At 38.8% G+C, this 20872-nt stretch overlaps 1 protein-coding gene across 14 annotated transcripts in view; it reads right to left on the bottom strand.

The window, feature by feature from the left end:
• The window catches only part of DOCK3 (dedicator of cytokinesis 3), a 504996-nt gene that overhangs the window by 270792 nt on the left and 213332 nt on the right, over nt 1-20872 (bottom strand). The gene's annotated exons all lie outside the window — the stretch shown is intronic.

Raw genomic sequence — 20872 nt, 5'->3', positions numbered from 1 at the left:
TTTTCTGGGGCCGCCTCCACGGTATATGGAGGTTCCTAGGCTAGGGGTCTAATCGGAGCTGTAGCCACCGGCCTACGCCAGAGCCACAGCAATTCAGGATCCGAGCCACATCTATAACCTACACCACAGCTCATGGCAATGCCGGATCCTTAACCCACTGAGCAAGGCCAGGGATCGAACCCGCAACCTCATGGTTCCTAGTCGGATTCATGAACCACTGCGCCACAACGGGAACTCCTTTTTATTATTATTATTATTATTATTTTTGCCTAGATGAAAAATCTAAGTTTTAGAAGAGCTAAATGATTCACCCAGGGTCACTGCTTAGATGCACCAGAGGCAAGACACAGAGTTCATATGAGTTTCTTAGTGCATAGAATCATTATAGCAGCACTGTGAGATATTATATCATCTCCCTATAATGTTAAGGAACTGTTAGGGAGAGATAAAGTGAATTTCTTCATCAATTGCATGTTGACTAAATCATTATACCCATTATCACACATTTACCGAACACTTACTATACCCAAAACCCCATGGTAAACACTGGTCCAGAAGGGTTGACAAGGCCAGAAGAATGTACAGAAAGTTCCAATACACTCAAAGTGATATTAGAGGAAGGTAGCTACAAAACTGGGCACTTAACCCTGGGAAGGTTTCTTTCAAGTGGGTATATCAGAGCAAGGATTAACCAAATGAAGAAAACAATTAAAGGGGTGTGGGAGAACTGGCAACCTCAGGGAACTGGAGTCTTTTGGAAAGGTTTAGAGAAGTGATTTTTTAAGGGGAGATGGGGAAAGATAAAGCTAGGGAGAGGAGTGCCAAATCATGAAAGGCTTCTATACCATGTTAAAGAGCATGGATGGGTTGCATCCTGAAGATGATAGCAAGTCATTAAAGGCATTTAATCAGAAAACAATATGATCATATTTACGATTTATGAAGTGACTCTGGAAGTACTATGAAGAATAATGGGTATACCAGTTGCGGTAAGTGGAGTATGTGAGAGTGAATGAGTTTAGAGCAGGAAAACTAGTTAGGAAGCTTTTGCAGAAGTCCAGGTAAGAAAAGATGATGGTAGAGCTGGAGAGGAAGTGACAGATTTGTGAAGTATTTAGGAAATAGAATTGATGAGACTTGATTGTTGAAAGGGATGAAGTAAAAGGAGGAGGCTGTGATGACTCCCAGGTTTCTTCAGGAAGAGTCTAAGGGGATAGATTCAGAGTACAGGAGGAGAATTTTAAACATTGAATTGAAGTATCTATGTAATTCAGTAGAGGAATACAGTGGGTACTGGCTATAAGAATCAGAAATTCATGCCAGGGTGGGGGAAAAAATGTAATGTATGCATGTAAGGATAACTTGATCCCCTTGCTGTATAGTGGGAAAATAAAAAATAAAAAATAAATAAATAAATAAATAAAAAGAAATTCATGCCATAAGTATGCAATGGTGCTAAAAATACAGAAATTGGAGTTCCCATCATGGCTCAGCAGAAACTAATCTGACTAGTATGCATGAGAATGCAGGTATGATCCCTGGCCTTGCTCAGTGGGTTAAGGGTCTGGCATTGCTATGGTTGTGGTGTAGGCCAGTGGCTACAGCTCTGATTCGACCCCTAGCCTGGGAAACTCCATATGCTCCAGGGATGGCCCTAAAAAGACAAAAATTTAAAAAAAAATACAGAAATTTTCAGTTTGTGGCTGTGGAGTATATGTATGAGAACAATGAGTGAGATTATACAGACAAATAAGAAAACATAGTGAAAAACATTTATGGGGATGACAGAAAAACAGGAACCTATAAAATAAGACTCTTGTATAACAGTATTTTACATATCCAGATACAGTATTAGTACTCAAATTCTTCATATTTTTAACCTCAGTTAGGCAAAATGTACATACTATGAGTAGATGACATATGAAGAATGTGAGAAAAGGCTATCATACAACCTCGATTTTTTACAGGATTCCCAACCCAGAATATTCTAATATTTTATACTACTTTTGCAACAAAATAACAGAATGTCCATGCAATTCCAATATTTATTCCCTTATAGGTCATCTAAAGACAGCACACAAATTCTGTTAGATCATGCACTTTTTTTTTTTTAAATACTGAAAGTAAGAAACTGGAATATACAGCAAGATTGCAGGTCCTGGACTGGGGTCCACAGAGACAGGTGATTTGTCTTTTGGATGATGGCAGTGGAAGTGCAAGGAGCCATCTTTTTGAGTGCTCTGGGCCTGTCATCACAGAAGCCTCTCAAAAAGAGCACCCTGCAGGCCCCCCTTCCTCGATACTGACTGCAGAGTACAGCTTTGCTTTCTGTTAGACTCAATTTACTCTGTGACTACTTCTGGATGTTCACTCTTCAGCAAGTATTGACAAAGAAGTTAAGATCCAGTCTACTATTTATCAGTCAGAAGCACCTCTAAGATCCAATTAGCATCAATGTTTCTAAGCAACAGCAGTTAAAAAGGTACAATGCACTATTAAAACTTCAATATATTCCTTATTATAGCTTAAGAAATAGAGGGAAATTTTAAGTATAAAAGGAGGCATAAGTAATATAAAAATTCTAATTATAGAAATTTTAAAAATCTCCAAATCATATTTATATCAAGAATAAATTGGCATTCCCATTGTGGTTCAGTGGGTCAAGAATCCAACTAGCATCCACAAGGTTGCAGATCTAATCCCTGGCCTCGCTCAGTGGGTTAAGGATCTGACATTGCAGCAAGCTGCAGTGTAGGTCTCAGATGTGGCTTGGATCTGGTGTTGCTGTGGCTGTGGCATAGGCCAGCAGCTACAGCTTTGATTCAACCCCTAACCTGGGAACTTCATATGCTGCTGGCCCTAAAAAGAAAAAATAGGGGGGGAAAAAAAGAATGCATCAATATAGTATCACCATGTAATACTCTTACTAGCAATAAATTCAAAAATTTTTCTTAGAAAAACTCTTATTTAGTGATATTGCATGTGGATAACCAATTGCATATTAGGTTGACTATGAAACTGCCCATTTTATAGGTCCAAAATAATTACATATCAGTAATTTTATATGACTTAAGAGTCAAAATATAAGCTTGTCCCAGAAATACTAACAAAGGCATACATTAATTCATCAAAAATTTATGAAGACCCACAATGTGCCATGTGCCATTTTGGTTACTAGGATAACAGCAATGCACAAACCACAATTTTTAAAAATACCTTCTTTCATGAAGCTTATGTTATAATAAACAGTAGAGAGAAAAATAATAAAATAATGTAAGTAAAATATATAGTATCTTAGAGGTAATAAGTGCTGGAGAAAAAGATTGGGGGAACAAGGAGTGTGAGATGGAACATTTTTAATTTTAAATACGGTGGCCAGGAGACTGTGACAGGCACAGAATCATGAAGGATGAGACAGAGTCACCTGTGAAGGAAGTCATCGCTCTTATTTGAATGAGGTAATGAAGGCTTTTTTAAGTTAGAGTTAACTCCATCTCTGCAAGGCACTGTTGTTAAATGAAATATGAAACATCAAAAAAAAATGGGCCTAAATGATTAATATGAGAGCTTAAAAATAAAAAGACCATGAAAGTCTATACCATTTAAGTGAGCTATATCTTTAGAGCAAGTCATTGTGATCATCACCATTCTGTATTTCCACAAAACATGACAACTTATTGAGAGATGGTGCAGGAGGTACATGCTTTACTATTTTACCTACTGGTCATTATAGAAATGGGTAACACAAAACAGAATTCCTTCCTTCAGGAAGCTTTCATTATAGAAGAAAGGGGAAAAATAGTTTAAATAAGTAAAATATATAGTATCTTAGAGATTGATTAATCTTCCCCTAAGCCCTGTTTTCATAAACATGAGTGGAATCACAATTTCAGGTACACTTGTGGAAAGTAACATAATGTCTTTTCTATCAAACGAAATCTTGGTTACTCCATTTTGCTCTGGTTTCGGAGGAAATGCCCCTGCGACCCCCTTCCGGTTTACCTCTTTTCCCAGCAACAATTTGTTTCATTTAGCCAACTGGGAAGAATGTGCGCCCTGACCTGACCAATGGGAAGGGGACAGGTAAATCACCTGCATTAGGGATAAATAGGGGAGGGTCCTTTGTTCAGTACGCTCCCTTTTTGGAGTACCTGTGCCCTTCTGCAGAAGTAAAGAGCCTTGTCGAGATTTCTCCTTGTCCACATGTCTCACTTTCTGACACTGGCGACCCAAGCCAGAGTTATCTTAATTTCTAACATACACATGGCAGGAGAAGACTTAACCATTTTAGTTATCTATTTCTGCATCACAAAATACCCCACAATTTAGAGGTTAGAAACTATAAATATGATCTCACAGTTTTTATGGATCAGGAATTTGGGAGTGGCTTAGGTGAATAGCTATGGCTCAGGGTCTCTCATGAGGGTACAAGCAACATGTTGGCCAGGGCTGAAGTCATCTCAAGACCAGACCGAAGTAAAATCTGCTTCCAAACTCAATCACATGGGCCTCTCTGTAGTCTATCTTGAAATACGGCAGTTACCTTCCCTCAGAGTGGGAGCAATTCAAGACATAGAGACAGACAGGAAGAATGACAGAGAGAACCCAAGATGGAAATCCCAGTCTTTTTAAAATCTAATCTCAGAAATAAAATCCCATATCATTTCTGCTGTATTCTAGTCATTAGAAGCAAGTCAATAAGTATAGCCCATGGACAAATAGAGGGGATTTCACTGAGGGTAGGGGTGGCTATTTAGAAGCTATCTACAACTATCTTTACATATTTAAAATTTCTTGATCCTTAGGAAGGTATGCTGTTTTTAGGATCAATTACTAAGAAGTAAGGCTACCACACATAATTCTTAGAGTGAATGTATGCCATTCATTTGGAGTTTTGTGAATTGCTCTGTTAAATGGTAAACTCTATAAACTTGCCTTTTGATGTTTTAAGATTTCACCAATATAGTAATATACAAGGAAATGAACAATTTAGCGATCTAGACTTTCATTTATAAATAAAATCTGCTTCCTATGCTTTGTTATATGGCTGTATGCTCCAACTAATTTACAGTCTACAAAATAATGTATTGTCCAGTTTGGACACATCATTTTTGCTAAAATGTTGCCAGAGCTGCTCCACCTCTTTGCTCAAAACCCACCAACTCCCACCTTTAGCATGAGTGTCCTTGCTCAAAACCTGCCAACTCCTACCTTTAGCAGGAGTTAATTTAAATCTTTAAGATAAAGGATCCAGAAATAAAAGAGGCAGTTAAAAACAAACAAAAATAGATGGAATCAGATAGTAATTAATCTGACCTGATGGACCTTAAGTATCATTATATGCTGATTTTCCTACATTAGCATATTAAATGACACATCTACTGTGGCCTGACCAGATACTAAGGACCAAAAAAGACAAAAATGGGGTGGGACCCCACCCCCCTGAAAAAAGCCCTGCCCCTTTCCAGTAGACGAATGTATATGCCTCTCCATCATTAGCCTCACTCCTACTCCCTTTGTCTTTATTCTTTAAAATTAAATTTCTCTCACCTCTTGTGGGTGAGAAGTTGATCTGAGAACTTAGTTCCTGTTTCTCCATTCTTTGGCCACTGAATAAAGCTTGTGCTGTGTGGGTCTCAGGTGCTTGAACCAGGTGGGAAAAAGAACCCTCCCTCACCAAAGCAAAGAGCCTTGGCCAGGCCTGGGTTTGAGATGGTCCATACAACACACTTTGGTAACAAAAAGACAGACTAGCAACTCTTTAAGAAAGGAGAAAAGCCTCTAAACTCTATTTGAGGTTTTCTTCCCATCTTCTCTTTGCCTTACTATTTTTTTTTTTAATGAATCAGTAGAAAAATTTATACTGAAAAAAAAGAGAGTTGTGAAGAGACGCTGACTGTCTGAAACATTATTTTATGCTCAGAACAAATATTCAGTGTACCTCCTTATGTTTCTTTATCATATTTCATGAATCAGTGCAAGTCAGGATAAATTTAATAACACTCTTCAGAATGAACAATCACAATCATTTTTCTAACAATCACATACATTTATCCATATTTAACAAACCAGTTATTTCTTCAAAAATACCTTGAGATTGCAAGGGTTAAACATAGCTTAAGAAAAACTATCATATCAAGTGGAAATGCAATTTGCCCTAGGTCATTAAATGGGTCAGAGGGGAGTTACAGGCTTTCTATTCCTTATGCTAGTAAGACAGAATATTAACTCAGGTAGTCAGTGTAGGAACATGGGCTCCATACATTCTTTTGTTATGGATATTAATTAACATTTGTGGTTTAAGGGCTCCAGGGAGTAATACCTCAACAGGCCTTGTTTTATTATAGGAAATGAGCATTTCCCACAGGCTTTGTTTACTATACGAAATGCGAATCTCTGGCCCACTCCTCAAGTGATAGAAAAGGAATGACAGGAATGGTGACTTAATCTAAGAAGAGAAAAGGCCAAAAAGCCCATAAAACTTACAGGACATTTCCAACCCTAAAATCCCTATTGGACAAGGACTGATATAGGTAACTGGGCAGGGCCAGTGGGAGAAAACCACATCTTTCTGGACCCCACGTTGGTACCCTCCCCACCTTTAAGAAATAAAAATCCCTATAGGACAATAAAGAAGGGGGCTCTTCTCCCCTCTCCCAGCAGCCCTGGGAGCTATTTGTTTTCTTTTAATAAAGACTTTGCTTGCTTGCTGCTTGTGTGTTTGCAGAGTTCATTCTTCAACTGCTGTGAACAAGAACCGGATTCTGGTATCACTAGTACTAGTAGTCTTCAACTGATTTCAGAAGGAGACAGAATAGGAATGTGACCAGATACACTAAGAAAAGGGAAAATTCCATTTTTCCATTCCTAATGATCCAGCCCAGAGGATGAGTGACCAATAGTTGTCACTTCTAGTTATGGCACTATGTGACCCTTCACCATACACCCTCTCCATATGGTGAAAAGTAATTCCAAGACATTGAGACCACTGAGACATTTTGGCTTTAAATCATGTATCACACCTCATTTTGTAACAACTTTGTCATTCTATCAATTCAATTCAGCCACTTAGTAAGCATCTATTCTGTTGTAAGGGTTAGGGGATACAAATGGGAATCACACTGGTCCTCATCCTCAGGAAGAAACTTATTATTTGACTAGGCCAAGGAATGTATACAAAAATGAGAAAGGAGTGAAACAACTATATATCCAAATGGAAAAAAAGAAAAGACCAAATTGTATACCCTATGTTAAAATTAATTAAAAATGGATTATAAACAGAAACAAAACTATTAAAACTTTTAGAAAAAAATAGGAGAAAAACCTTATTACCTGTGCATAGGCAAAAAATTCAGAATCATGACGTCAAAAGCATAATCCACAAAAGAAAATATGAATAAGACGATCAAAATTAAAAAACTTTTGTTCTGTGAAGATACTCATGAGAAAATGAAAAGACAAACTACAGAGAAGGAGAAAATATCTGCAAATCAGGTATTTTACAAAGGATATTCTCATATCCAGAATATATAAAGAACTCTCAAATCTCAATTTATTTTTTATTTTATTTATTAATTTTGTCTTTTCAGGGCCGCACCTGTGGCATATGGAGGTTCCCAGGCTAGGGGTCTAATTGGAGCTGTAGTTGCCAGCCTATACCACAGCCACAGCAACATCAGATCCGAGCCACATCTGCGACCTATACCACAGCTCACAGCAAGGCTGGATCCTTAATCCACTGAGTGAGGCCAGGGTTCAAACCCACAACCTCACGGTTCCTAGTTGGATCAAATCTCAATTTAAATTAAAAAATGGAAAAATGACTTGAAAGATACTCAATCAAAAAGGATACACAAATGGCAAATAATGAAAAGATGTTCAATTCATTAGCCAGTAGTAAAATATATATTAAAACATTATGAGATACTCTTATACACTATTAGAATAGTGAAACTACACTGACAATACTAAGTACTGGTGAGAATACAGTGCAACTGGAACTCTCATGTAATACTGGTGGGAATGTAAAATGTTACAACTTTTGAAAATAATCTAGGAGTTCCCATCGTGGTACAGTGGTTAATGAATCCAACTAGGACCAATGAGGTTGCAGGTTCGATCCCTGGCCTTGCTCAGTGGGTTAAGGATCTGGTGTTGCCGTGAGCTGTGGTGTAGGTCACAGACGTGGCTCGGATCCCGCGTTGCTGTGGCTCTGGCATAGGCCAGCAACTACAGCTCTGATTAGACCCCTAGCCTGGGAACCTCCATATGCCATTGGAACGGCTCAAGAAAAGGCAAAAAGACAAAAAATAAAAATAAAATAAAAAATGAAAATAATCTAGAGTCTTATAAACATGCACTTACCATATGATCTAGAAATTCCACTCCTAGACATTTAGCCAAGAGAAATGAAATATCTACATTGTGTGTATGTATATATACATAATTATATCATATGTGTGTGTTTGTGTGTGTGTGTGTGTGTGTGTGTGTGTGTGAGAGATATCCATGACTAGAGAGTGAGGGTTCTCCAGAGAAACAAAACCAACAGGATGAGCATGTATCTATATACATACAGAGATTTATTATAAGAAACTGGTTTCAAACAATTATGGAGTTTAAGAAGTCCCAGGATCTGCGGTCAGGAGCCTGCAGGAGACCCAGGAGAACAGATGGTATAGTCCCAATTCCAAAGCAGGAAAAGACCAACATCCCAGCTCAAGTAGTCAGGAAACGGAGTTCCTTATCCAAACAAATTCAACAGAACAAAAGGAGGGTCAGCCTTTTGTTCTATTCAGGCCTGCAACTCATCAGATGATGGCCACCCACATTATGGAGGGCAATCAGCTTTCAGTCTACAAATCTAAATGTTAATCTCTTTCAAAATACCCTTAGAGAATAGTGTATGACCAAATATCTGGCATCCTGTAGCACAGTGGAGCTTATAGGTAAAATTAATCATCACAACCACTTTATTTTTAGCCAAAAACTGGGAACAATCCAAATGTTTACCAACAAGTAAACAAATTATATATATCTACCAATTAAATACTGATCAGGATAAACAGATATGAACTGTATGACATTAGAAAATGACAAAGTAAGCAGCTCCAACACTTGTTTCCTCACAGAAACATTGAAAAATAAGCAGAAACTGTCAGAATCAACATTTTCAGAACTCTGTAAAACACTCAAAGGTTTATAGAAAACAATCAAATGTTGAATCAAGAAAAAGGCAACTTAAAAACAGTATGAAGAAGTTCCCGCTGTGGAGCAGTGGGTTAAGAATCCAACTGCAGGTTAAGAATCTGCTGGTGCAGGGATAGGGGTAGGCATTTGATCCCTGGAAAGTATTGTTGCTCAAATTCAGTTGCTGGCCCTTGAACTTCCATGTGGTGGGTGCAGCCATTAAAAAAAAATGTATGGGAATTCCCATCGTGGTACAATGGAAGCAAATCTGACTAGGAACCATGAGGTTGCGGGTTCGATCCCTGGCCTCGCTCAGTGGGTTAAGGATCTGGTATTGTCGTGAGCTGCGGTAGAGGTCACAGATGTGGCTTGGATCCTGCACTGCTGTAGCTATGGTGTAGGCTGGCAGTTGTGTAGCTCTGATTAAACCCCTAGCCTGGGAAATTTTGTGGTGTCTTTATTTACCCTTACCCCAGAACCTTCTCAGTATGGCACAGTTCTAAAGTAGCAGCAGTGTTAGTAGACTGTGCACCCAATAAGGGAAAAAGTCACTGAAGGTAATCCACACAGTACTATAATAACAAAGAGCCAGGAGACCTACTTTTGTTGGACTGCTGGGGAAAGCTTCTCAGGTGAAGCAAAATTAAGTAGAGACCAAAGGATGAAGAGGAGTCAGAAGGTGAAGAATCAGGGGATAAACATAAAAACCCGAAAGAGCAAAGATTCCAGCTGGTAAACAGTTTAGTACTTTGGTAAATGCGACAGTGGAATAGAGATGCAGACAGGGATTATGGCCAGGAGTTAGCATTTATTATAAATGCAATGGGAACCTCTGAAAGGCTGGCCATAGAAGGGACACAATGGTCCCATGCATTTTAAAGAGATGATGATTCCTATGGTGTGGAGAGAGGAACAAAAGTAACAGAAAATTAAAATGCCACACATATCCCATTTCCTCCCTGTTTTTTTTTTTTTTTTTTAATGTAGGCCAGTGTTTTACCCCAAGAATCAAATCAGTAAATACACATGGAAAGAAACTGAGAGACTTGAGATACATTATGAACACAGAAATAATGGGGTTTATTGAAGGGTTATATATGCAGAAAATAAGGAAGAAAAAGGAACCACCAATATTAAAACAAAAGACTAGGATAAAAAGTTTCTTGGAAGAAAGTGAATTTTTTTTTTCCTTTTTAACTTTATCAAATGACTGAATACACTATATAACTTAATTTCCTACTGAATACTTTATGGTTTTTCCCATCTTCTACAATTACCAATGATGGTGCCAGAAACACTCTTATACTGATATCTTAGTGGTTGAGGAGAGGCATATCTGTGCCATAGAGTCTCAGAGGCAGAACTGCTATGTGGAAAGATGCGCACATTTAAAAGACTGACGGATGTTGGCAAATCGTACTCCAAAATGGTTATATTTATGTTAACATCAAATACTAAGTACTCTCCATCTTTTTAATTTTATCAATCTGATCAGTAAAAGTCCATATGACCTCTTAATTTGTATTTATTTCGATGTGTGGTTACAAATATTTTCATATATTTATTGATAGTTTATAATAATTTCTAATGAAATGGCTATGTATAGAACTTGCTTACTGCAGTTTAAAAGAATACCAGCAACACTGTTACTTAGTACTGATTTTGTTTCTGGTTGAAATTTTTCCAGGAACTTTAAAATCATTCCACTATACAATCTTTCTCCAGACAGGAAGCTGGGAGTGGGGGTGGGGTGCTTTTTTTTTTTTTAAGTTATTTTTTAAAGTTAATTGCTCTGATACAGAAAAAGCAGTCAAAAAACATTCGCATTTATAGATTAAGACAATGACAAAATGTTGAAACATGAAGCAAACTAATTGTGTGGGCATAAATGTTTGTGAGTATGCATGTACAAAAATGATCATGGCGAAAATTAGCTGAAGGTCCCTGAGGCAACATGGGACTGGGGGAAACGGAGATCCCATTCTTAAAAGGCGCACACAGACTTTCACATGCACTGGGTCCCAGGGCAAAGCAAAGTCTCCATGGGAATCTGGGTCAAACCTGAGAGTGCACTTCTTGGAGGACATCCTGGGAAAACAGGGGTGAACGTGGGTTGTTGTGAGGGAAGGACATTGAGAGCAAAGCTCTGGGGGATATTCAGCAGCTTGCCTTTCTCTGGAGGTGGCCATTTTGGGAAAATCTGGCCCCACCAGTCAGTCAGTCGGCACTGAGAAGCCCCAGGCCAAACAACAATCCAGGTGGATTCAGAGCCCCGCCCCTCAGTAAACAGGCTGCCTAAAGACCCCTCAGGCACACAGGCCCCTCTAATCCAATCCAGAGACTAAGCCCCACCCACCAGAGGGATAAGAATCAGCTCCACCTACCAGGGGGGAGGCATCAGCACCTCCCATCAGGAGGAAGCCTGCAGCAAGCCCCCACAGGGACTTCAGCCACAGGGGGGCAGACATCAGAAGTAAGAGAGGCTACAATACAACTCTATTATCTGTAAACAGGTCACCACACCAAAAACCTATAAAAATGAAAACACAAAGAACTACAACTCAGATGAGGGAGAAAGGGAAAAACCCAGAAAAACAGCTAGGCGATGAGGAGAGTCTCAGCCTCCAGGAAAAAGACTTGAGACTATTGATGCTGAAGATGATGCAAGACATTGAAAATAAACTGGAGGCAAAGATGGATAACTTACAGGAAACACTGAGCAAAGAGACACAACATATAAAACTTAAACAAGAAGAGATGCAAAATACAATCACGGAAATAAAAAATTCACTAGAGGCAGCTAACAGCAGAATACAGGAGGCAGAAGAACGAATAAGCAAGGTGCAGGACAGATTAGTAGAAATTACACATGCAGAACAGAAAAGAGAAAAAAGATTGAAAATAAATGAAGAGAGTCTCAGAGAACAATGGGACACTGTGAAACGCACCAACATCCTTATTATAGGGATGCCAGAAGGAGAAGAGAGAGAGAAGGGGACAGAAAAAATATTCCAAGAGATAACAGCCAAAAACTTCCATAACAAGGGAAGGAATCACTCACTCAAATCCAGGAAGCACAATGAGTACCATATAAAATAAACCCAAGGAGGAATACACCACGGCACATACTACTCAAACTGACCAGAATTAAAGACAGAGAAAACCTTGAAGGCAGCTAGGGAAAAGAAACAAATAACATACAAGGGAACCCCAATAAGGTCATCGGCGGATATTTCAGCAGAAACTCTGCAGGCCAGGAGGGAGTGGCATGATATACTTAACGTGAAGAAAGGAAAAAGACCTCCAACCAAGATTACTCTACCCAGCAAGGCTCTCATTCAGATTTGAAGGAGAAATCAAAAGCTTCACAGGTAAGCAAAAGCTGACAGAATTCAGCAACACTAAACCAGCCTTACAACAAATACCAAAGGAACTTCTCTAGGCAGAAAAGAAAAGGCTACAACCAGAAACAAAAATTCCACAAATGACAAGGCTCACCAGTAAAGGTATACATACAGTAACGATATGAAATCATCCATGCGCAATTATACCACCAAAGTCAGAAATCACGAGAAGAGGTGGGTACAAATGCAGGACAGTGGAGATGAACTTGCAATTAAGAGACCAACAACTTAAAACAATCTCACATACATACAGACTCTTAAATCAAAACTTCAGAATAACTGCAAACCAAAAATCTACAGCTGATACACAAACAAAGAAAAATCAACTCAAATACATCACTAAAGATAGTCCTCAAACCAGAAGAGGAGAGAACAAGAGAAGAAGGGAAGAAAAAAGAGCTGCAAAAACAAATCCAAAACAGTTCATAAAATGGCAAGAAGAACATACATATCAATAATTACCTTAAATGCTAATGGACTAAACGCCTCAACCAAAAGACACAGACTGGCTGAATGGATACAAAAACAAGACCCATCTACATGGTGTCTTCAAGAGACCCACTTCACTTCTAGGGACACATACAAATCGAAAGTGAGAGGATGGAAGAAAATATTCCATGCAAACGGGGATCAAAAGAAAGCTGGAGTAGCAATACCCACAACAGACCAAATAGGCTTTAAACTGAAGAATATTTTAAGGGACAAAGAAGGTCATTACATAATGATCAAAGGATCAATCCAAGAAGAAGATGTAGCAATTTTACATATCCACGCACCCAACGTTGGTTCACCACAACATATAAGGCAACTGCTAACAACCTTAAAAGGACAAACTGACAGTAACACAATAATAGCGGGGGACTTGAACACCCCACTTACAGCAATGGACAGATCACCCAGGCAGAAAATCAATAAGGAAACACAGGCCCTGAATGAAGAAGCATTAAACCAGGTGGACTTAATAGAGATTTATAGGACATTCCATCCAAAAGCAACAGAATACACATTCTTCTCAAGTGCACATGCAACACTCCCTAAGACTGGTCACCTCCTGGGCTGCAAATCCAACCTCGGTAACTTTAAGAAAACTGAAATCACGTCAAGCATCTTTTCCAACCACAACGCTATACGAAGGGAAATCAACGACAAGAAAAAAAAAAAAAACTGCAAAAAACACAAACACGTGGAGACTAAACAACATGCTACTAAACAACCAAGGGATCACTGAAGAAATCAAAGAGGAAATTAAAAAATACCTAGAAGCAAATGACAACAAAGATACGACACTCCAAAACCCATGGGATGCGGCAAAAGCCGTTCTAAGAGGAAAGTTTGTAGCAATACAAGCCCACCTCGGGAAACAAGAAAAAGCTCAAACAAACAACCTAACTTTACATCTAAAGCAGCTCGAGAGAGAAGAACAGTCAAGACCTAAAGTTAGTAGAAGGAAAGAAATCATAGAGATCAGAGCAGAAATCAATGAAAGAGAAACAAAGAAAACCATAGAAAAGGTCAATGAAACGAAAAGCTGGTTCTCTGAAAAGATCAACAACATCGATAAACCCCTAGCCAGACTTACCAAGCAAAAAAGAGAGAGGACTCAAATCAATAAAATTAGAAATGAAAAAGGAGAAGTAACAACGGACATCACAGAAATACAAAGGATCATAAGAGACTGCTATATGCAACTATACGCCGATAAAACGGAAAAGCTAGAAGAAATGGACAAATTCTTAGCAAAGTACAATCTTCCAAGACTAAACCAAGATGAAATAGAAAAGATGAATGGACCCGTCACAAGAACTGAAATTGAAACTGTGATTAAAAAACTTCCAACAAACAAAAGTCCAGGACCAGATGGCTTCACAGGCGAATTCGGTCAAGCATTTAGAGAAGAGCTAACAGCTCTCCTTATGAACCTATTTCAAAAAACTGCAGAGGAAGGGATACGCCCAAACTCATCCTATGAGGCCACCATCACCCTGGTACCAAAACCAGACAAAGATTCCACAGAAAAAGAAAGCTACAGGCCCGTTTCACTGATGAACATTGATGCAGAAAATCCTCAACAAAATACTAGCAGACCGCATCCAATGATACATTAAAAGGACTGTACATCATGATCAAGTGGGATTTATCCCAGGGATGCAAGGGCTCTTCAATATCCACAAATCAATCCGTGTGATACACCACATTAACAAACTTAAGAATAAAAACCATGTGATCCTCTCGACAGACGCGGGAAAAGCCTTTGACAAAATCCAACACCCATTTCTGATAAAAACCCTTCAGAAAGTGGGCAGAGCGGGAACCTACCGCAACATAATAAAGGCCATATGTGGCAGACCCACAGCGAACATCATTCTCCATGGTGAAAAGCTGAAAAGAATTCCCGCTGAGATCAGGAACAAGAAAGACAAGGATGTCCACTCTCACCACTACTCTTCAACATAGTTTTGGAAGTCCTAGCCACAGCAATCAGAGAAGTAAAAGAAATAAAAGGCATCCAAACTGGAAAGGAAGAAGCAAAACTACCACTAGTTGCAGACGACATGATACTATACCTAGAGACTCCTAAAGACTCTACCAGAGAACTGCTAGAGCTCATCCACGAATTTGGCAAAGTCGCAGGATACAAAATTAATACACAGAAGTCGACGGCATTTCTATACACTAATAATGAAAGAGCAGAAAGAGCAATCAGGGAAGCAATCCCACTTACCATCCCATCCAGAAGTATAAAATACCTGGGAGTAAACCTACCTAAAGAGACAAAAGGCCTGTACTCTGAAAACTATAAGACACTGGTGAAAGAAACCAAAGATGACACAAGTAGATGGAAAGACGTACCATGTTCTCGCATTGGAAGAGTTATTAATATTATCAAAATGACTATACTACCTAAGGCAATGTACAGATTCAGTGCCATCCCTATCAAAGTACCAAGGACATTTTTCACAGAACTCGCACAAACTATCTTAAAGTTTGCCTGGAAGCACAAAAGACCCAGAATAGCCAAAGACATCCTGAAAAAGAAAAATGGAGCTGGAGGAATCAGGCTCCCGGACTTCGGACTATACTACAAAGCTACAGCCATCAAAACCGCACGGTGCTGGCACAAAGACAGAAATATAGATCAGTGGAACAGGACGGAAAGCCCAGAATTAAACCCACGCACCTACAGCCAACTAATCTATGACAAAGGAGGCAAGAATATACAATGGAGAAAGGACAGCTTGTTCAATAAGCGGGGCTGGGGAAACTGGACAGCCACATGGAAAAGAATGAAATTAGAACACTCCCTCACACCATACACAAAAATAAACTCCAAATGGATTAAAGACCTAGATATAAGACCAGGCACTATGAAACTCTTAGAGGAAAGCACAGGCCAAACACTCTCGGACATAAACCACAGCAGCATCTTCTCAGATCCACCTCCTAGAGTATTGACAATAAAAGCAAAAATAAACAAATGGGACCTAATCAAACTTCAGAGTTTCTGCACAGCAAAGGAAACCCTAAACAACACGAAAAGACAACCCACAGAATGGGAGAAAATCTTTGCAAGTGAAGCAACTGACAAGGGATTAGTCTCAAAATTTACAAACACCTTCTGAAGCTCCATGCCCAAAAAAGCAAACAGCCCCATCAAAAAAAGGGCAGAAGATCTAAACAGACAATTCCCCAAAGGAAGACATACAGATGGCCGAAAAACACATGAAAAGATGTTCCACATCACTCATCATTAGAGAAGTGCAAATCAAAACCACGACGAGGTACCACCTTACACCAGCCAGAATGGCCACCATCAAAAAGTCTACAAACAGTAAGTGCTGGAGAGGGGGTGGAGAAAAAGGAACCCTAGTACACTGTTGGTGGCATGGTAAATTGGTGCAACCACTGTGGAAAACAGTATGCTGATTCCTCAGAAAACTAAAAAGAGAACTCCCATTTGATCCAGCAATCCCACTCCTGGACATCTACCCAGAGAAAACCATGACTCGCAAAGACACATGTACTTCAGTGTTCATCGCAGCACTATTTACAATAGCCAAGACATGGAAACAACTTAAATGTCCATTGACAGAGGACTGGATCAAGAAGAGGTGGTACATATACACAATGGAATATTACTCAGCCATTAAAAGGAATGAAATACCAGCATTTTTGCAACATGGATGGACCTAGAAATTATCATACTAAGTGAAGTCAGCCATATGATGAGACACCAACATCGAATGCTTTCACTGACATGTGGAATCTGAAGAAAGGACAGACTGAACTTCTTTTCAGAACAGATGCTAACTGAGAGACATTGAAAAACTTATGGTCGCTGAAGGAGACAGTTTGGGGAGTGGGGGGAAGTGTTTGGGTTGCGAGATGGAAATCCTGTGAAATCAGATTTTGATGATCATTATACAACTACAGATGTGATAAATTCATTTGAGTAATTAAAAAAATAATAAAAAAACGAATGTTTAAATTAAGTTTCAGGCTGATATTTTTACATTCTCACTCCTCAAACTTACGTAGGAGGTAGATGGGCTCCTGGTCTGAAAACAGCTGCGAATTATTAGGCCAAGTAAATTGGGCCTTGTTTCTCTTTGACACCTCAAGGAAAAAGGTAATGGCAGGAGCTGAGCTCTGCTGGAGTAGAAAGATAAGATGAACACATCAATCACTCCTGGGGTCAAGGAGACCTCCCCAAATACACATGGGCAGTAATATTCCTACGGGTCAAAAAGGGAAGGGGCACCAGGCCATAGTAAGTCTTGATACTGTCCTGGCACCCTTTGCTCTGGAATCCATTTTTGCCAGAAGATGTGCAAGCATCAGGGAAGGACCTGTGTCAGTCAAGTATGAGAAATAAAATAAAATAATTGACTAAAAGTAAACAAAGACCCGGAAGAACTGTGCTATATAAGTGATTTAAATCACCTCTCTGGTGTGCTCCTCACTCAGGGGGACTCCAGTCCCACCCTCCTCTTTAGGGTGTGTATTACTTCTTTGCCTCTGACTTAAACTACTTCTCTGTGTGCTCCCCCACATGTTGTACTGTGCCTCTAACAATAAACTTTATACCTGTTTTCTCAGTCTATGCTTCCTTGAAACAGTCTTGCTTTCAACAGGGGGCAAGAATCAGGGCAATTCTACTTTTAGCCTCTACCCAGTCTAGTGGCTAGGATTCCTGGTTTTCAACCAGGCTGCCTGGTTCAATTCCTGAGCAGGGAATTAAGATCTCGCTCCAAGCCATCACTTACTGCTGTCTCCCTGAGATCAAAACCTTGACTTATACAATTCTACAAGCTGTATATTAGAAATATTTCCAGTAACTATGCATCATTAGTAAAATAAGTTACTTACAAAGATACCTACATTGGTATTGATATATAAAACTACTGCTTTTAATGGACATTACATGTGGTTTCAACATCCTGCATTGGTCTTACAAACAGGAATTCAATAATAATAAATGAGAGAACAAATATCTAAATAAATTTATGCCCCATGTTTGTCCTATTTATAGAATCAGTGTACGACATTATGAGACTGTCAAGTTTCTCTAGTTTAGAATACTTCTTTCCTATTAGCTCCTACCTTCCTGCAATCTTTCTATCTTTTGAATGTATTTTTCTTTTCATGACCATTCTTCCTGAACTAATCCTGAAAGGTAGAGAGATTGGTTCATTACTAACTTTCAAGATCCATAGCACTCACTGTCTGTACTCATTAGGGAGTAGGTATCATTTTTTATTGCCCTTTATCAGCTTCTTTTTGTGAATCTTTCCTAAAGTCCATAAGTACTTGGAAGTCTAGAACCATATTTTATACTTAAGCATGTTCTCTACACTCTATTCTATCCCTTTCCCTTAACTGCAAAATGCAGCCTTAGAGTAGAAATTCATCAAATGCAGGCTCATCACAAAATTTTTGCTGCAAACCTAACAATCTGCTTCCTGCTGCTGCTTCATGGTCATTGATGGCTTAGCCATCCTATTTGCTTCATTGAATCCTAAAAATACGTACTTTACATCTCCTAACTGTACATTCCATGCTTTAGCTCTTTGGTAGTTTCTTTGGTAACCTGGTGTCCATCTTTGCAGCTATGTGAATGACAAACAGCACTTCAGTGCACCAAAGACATTTCAGAGTCTTATTGCTAAGCACTGTGCTTCCTCATTAAATAGTAAATAAGTTTTGTAGGTGGCACTGATTTAACTGCTAAAAAAAATTCCTACCTGAATTTGCTTAAAGTGATTAAAACTAAAAGCGGTCACTCCTCTGCCAGACAATTAAAGCTTAGCTTCTTTATTACAGATGTCAGAAGTAATTTAAGTCAGCTGACTTTTCCAAATTAATCACCTGAAGAAATATACTTCTATTGAGAACATTTTTAAAGTGACAATAACAATTGTGAACATCGATACAAAATGCTATATAAACAATAATACTAACAATGAGAATCCAAACCTTTTTTTGCTGTCAAAGGAATATAGTTACTTATCTCCTACAGAATGCCTGATCTTTCACAACATACTTAAGACATCATCACAATTTTAAAAATCATACTTTGTTTAATAAAATATCAAAAATATTGTTGCATTCTCATCTTTAGTCTCTGTTTATGCTACACAATAATTATAATAGGTAATACCTATTGATCACTCAGAGGGCTCCAGGCACTGTTCTAAGCGCTCTTTACTTATTATGCAATTGAACCCTCACACAAGGTTTATGAACCCTCATCAAGGTCATGCTTTCCCCTTGGGTAACCTTGAGCCTTTCCATGGCTCTAAACATTACAGAATAATGACTGCATAACCTCATTCTCCAACCTCCCATTCTCTTTGGAAATCCATACCCCCATTTCCATTCAGGTGTGGATATTTCCTCCTAGATATCCAGAAATAAACTTATCTTCTATTTTCCTACTTTCTTCCTCATCTTCAGATATAAACACACTTGCTTCTAAAAGTGTGCCCCCATCTTATACTTTATGCCTTAGCTAACTCAACTACTGCCCACTGGATCTCTGAAAGAAAATAGCACAGGTTTGAAATCACATTGCTCATGTTTGAAATCTTATCTCCATCACACAATAACTGTGTGGAATAAGCAAAGTAAGTAATCCCTCTGCCAGCATTTTCTTTACTAAAAACCTGAGAATATTAATAACACCTATCTCATATAATTATGAGGAATAAAAGAGAATATGCTCAAGTTTAACAAGTGTCCAATATATTAGCAACTGCTTCATAAATTTACATGTAAAATATTTTATTCTAATTTTGACTTCCCCCTTTCCCTTAACAACCATATACAGTTAGTTACTAGATCTCACTAATTTTATTTCTTAAAGTTTTCTTGTATGCAACCCCTGTATCCTCTGCCATTTTCTGGCTTAGGCTCACACTATTTCTCATCTTCACTGGTTCCTCAGCCTTGCCACTCCACTTCACCATCAATGTTGCAAAAGCAGATATAATTATATTCTTGCATTGCTTTAAAAAAATTTGCCACTCCCTGCAGCCTGAAAGAAAGAAAGAAAGAAAGAAAGAAAGAAAGAAAGAAAGAAAGAAAGAAAGAAAGAAAGAAAAAGAAAGAAAAAGAGAAAAGAAAAGAAAAGAAAAGAAAGCAACTTTAGGAGTTCCCATTGTGGTGCAGTGGTTAACAAATCTGACTAGGAACCATGAGGTTGCGGGTTCGATCCCTGGCCTTGCTCAGTGGGTTAAGAATCCAGCGCTGCCATGAGCTGTGGTATAGGTCACAGATGTGGCTCAGATCCTGCGTTGCTGTGGCTCTGGCCTAAGCCTGTGGCTGCAGCTCCAATTAGACCCCTAGCCTGGGAACCTCCATATGCCATGGAAAGCTGCCCTAGAAAAAGGCAAAAAGACAAAAAAAAAAAAAAAAAAAAAAAGGAAACTTTATAACCTGGAACCTCCACCAAGGCCCTAGGGCTGAGGTAGTACAGATCAGATTCTCCAGGACCTAGTCAACAACATTAAAGATATGGATGTTTTTTCTGAAAGTTATTCAGAAATTCAGTTATTCAAGTTATGGGAAGCCATTAAAATTTTTTAAGCAGGGCCATGGCATGATCAAATCAATTTTAAAAAATCATTTTGGCTATGGTTTAAAGAACAGAATGTAGGAGTCTAAAAACTGAGGTGTAGATTCTATTAGAATTGTACTAGTAAGATATGGTAAATCAGGATGGAAGAAATGGAGGTGGAAAGATTAAAGAAATATTTTAAAAAAACATAGAGAACAAGGTG

This window comes from Sus scrofa, chromosome 13 (assembly GCF_000003025.6).
Source record: "Sus scrofa isolate TJ Tabasco breed Duroc chromosome 13, Sscrofa11.1, whole genome shotgun sequence".
Lineage (NCBI taxonomy): Eukaryota > Metazoa > Chordata > Mammalia > Artiodactyla > Suidae > Sus > Sus scrofa.
The sequence above is the reverse complement of the archived record's forward strand: the minus strand, read 5'-3'. Positions and strand labels throughout refer to the sequence as shown.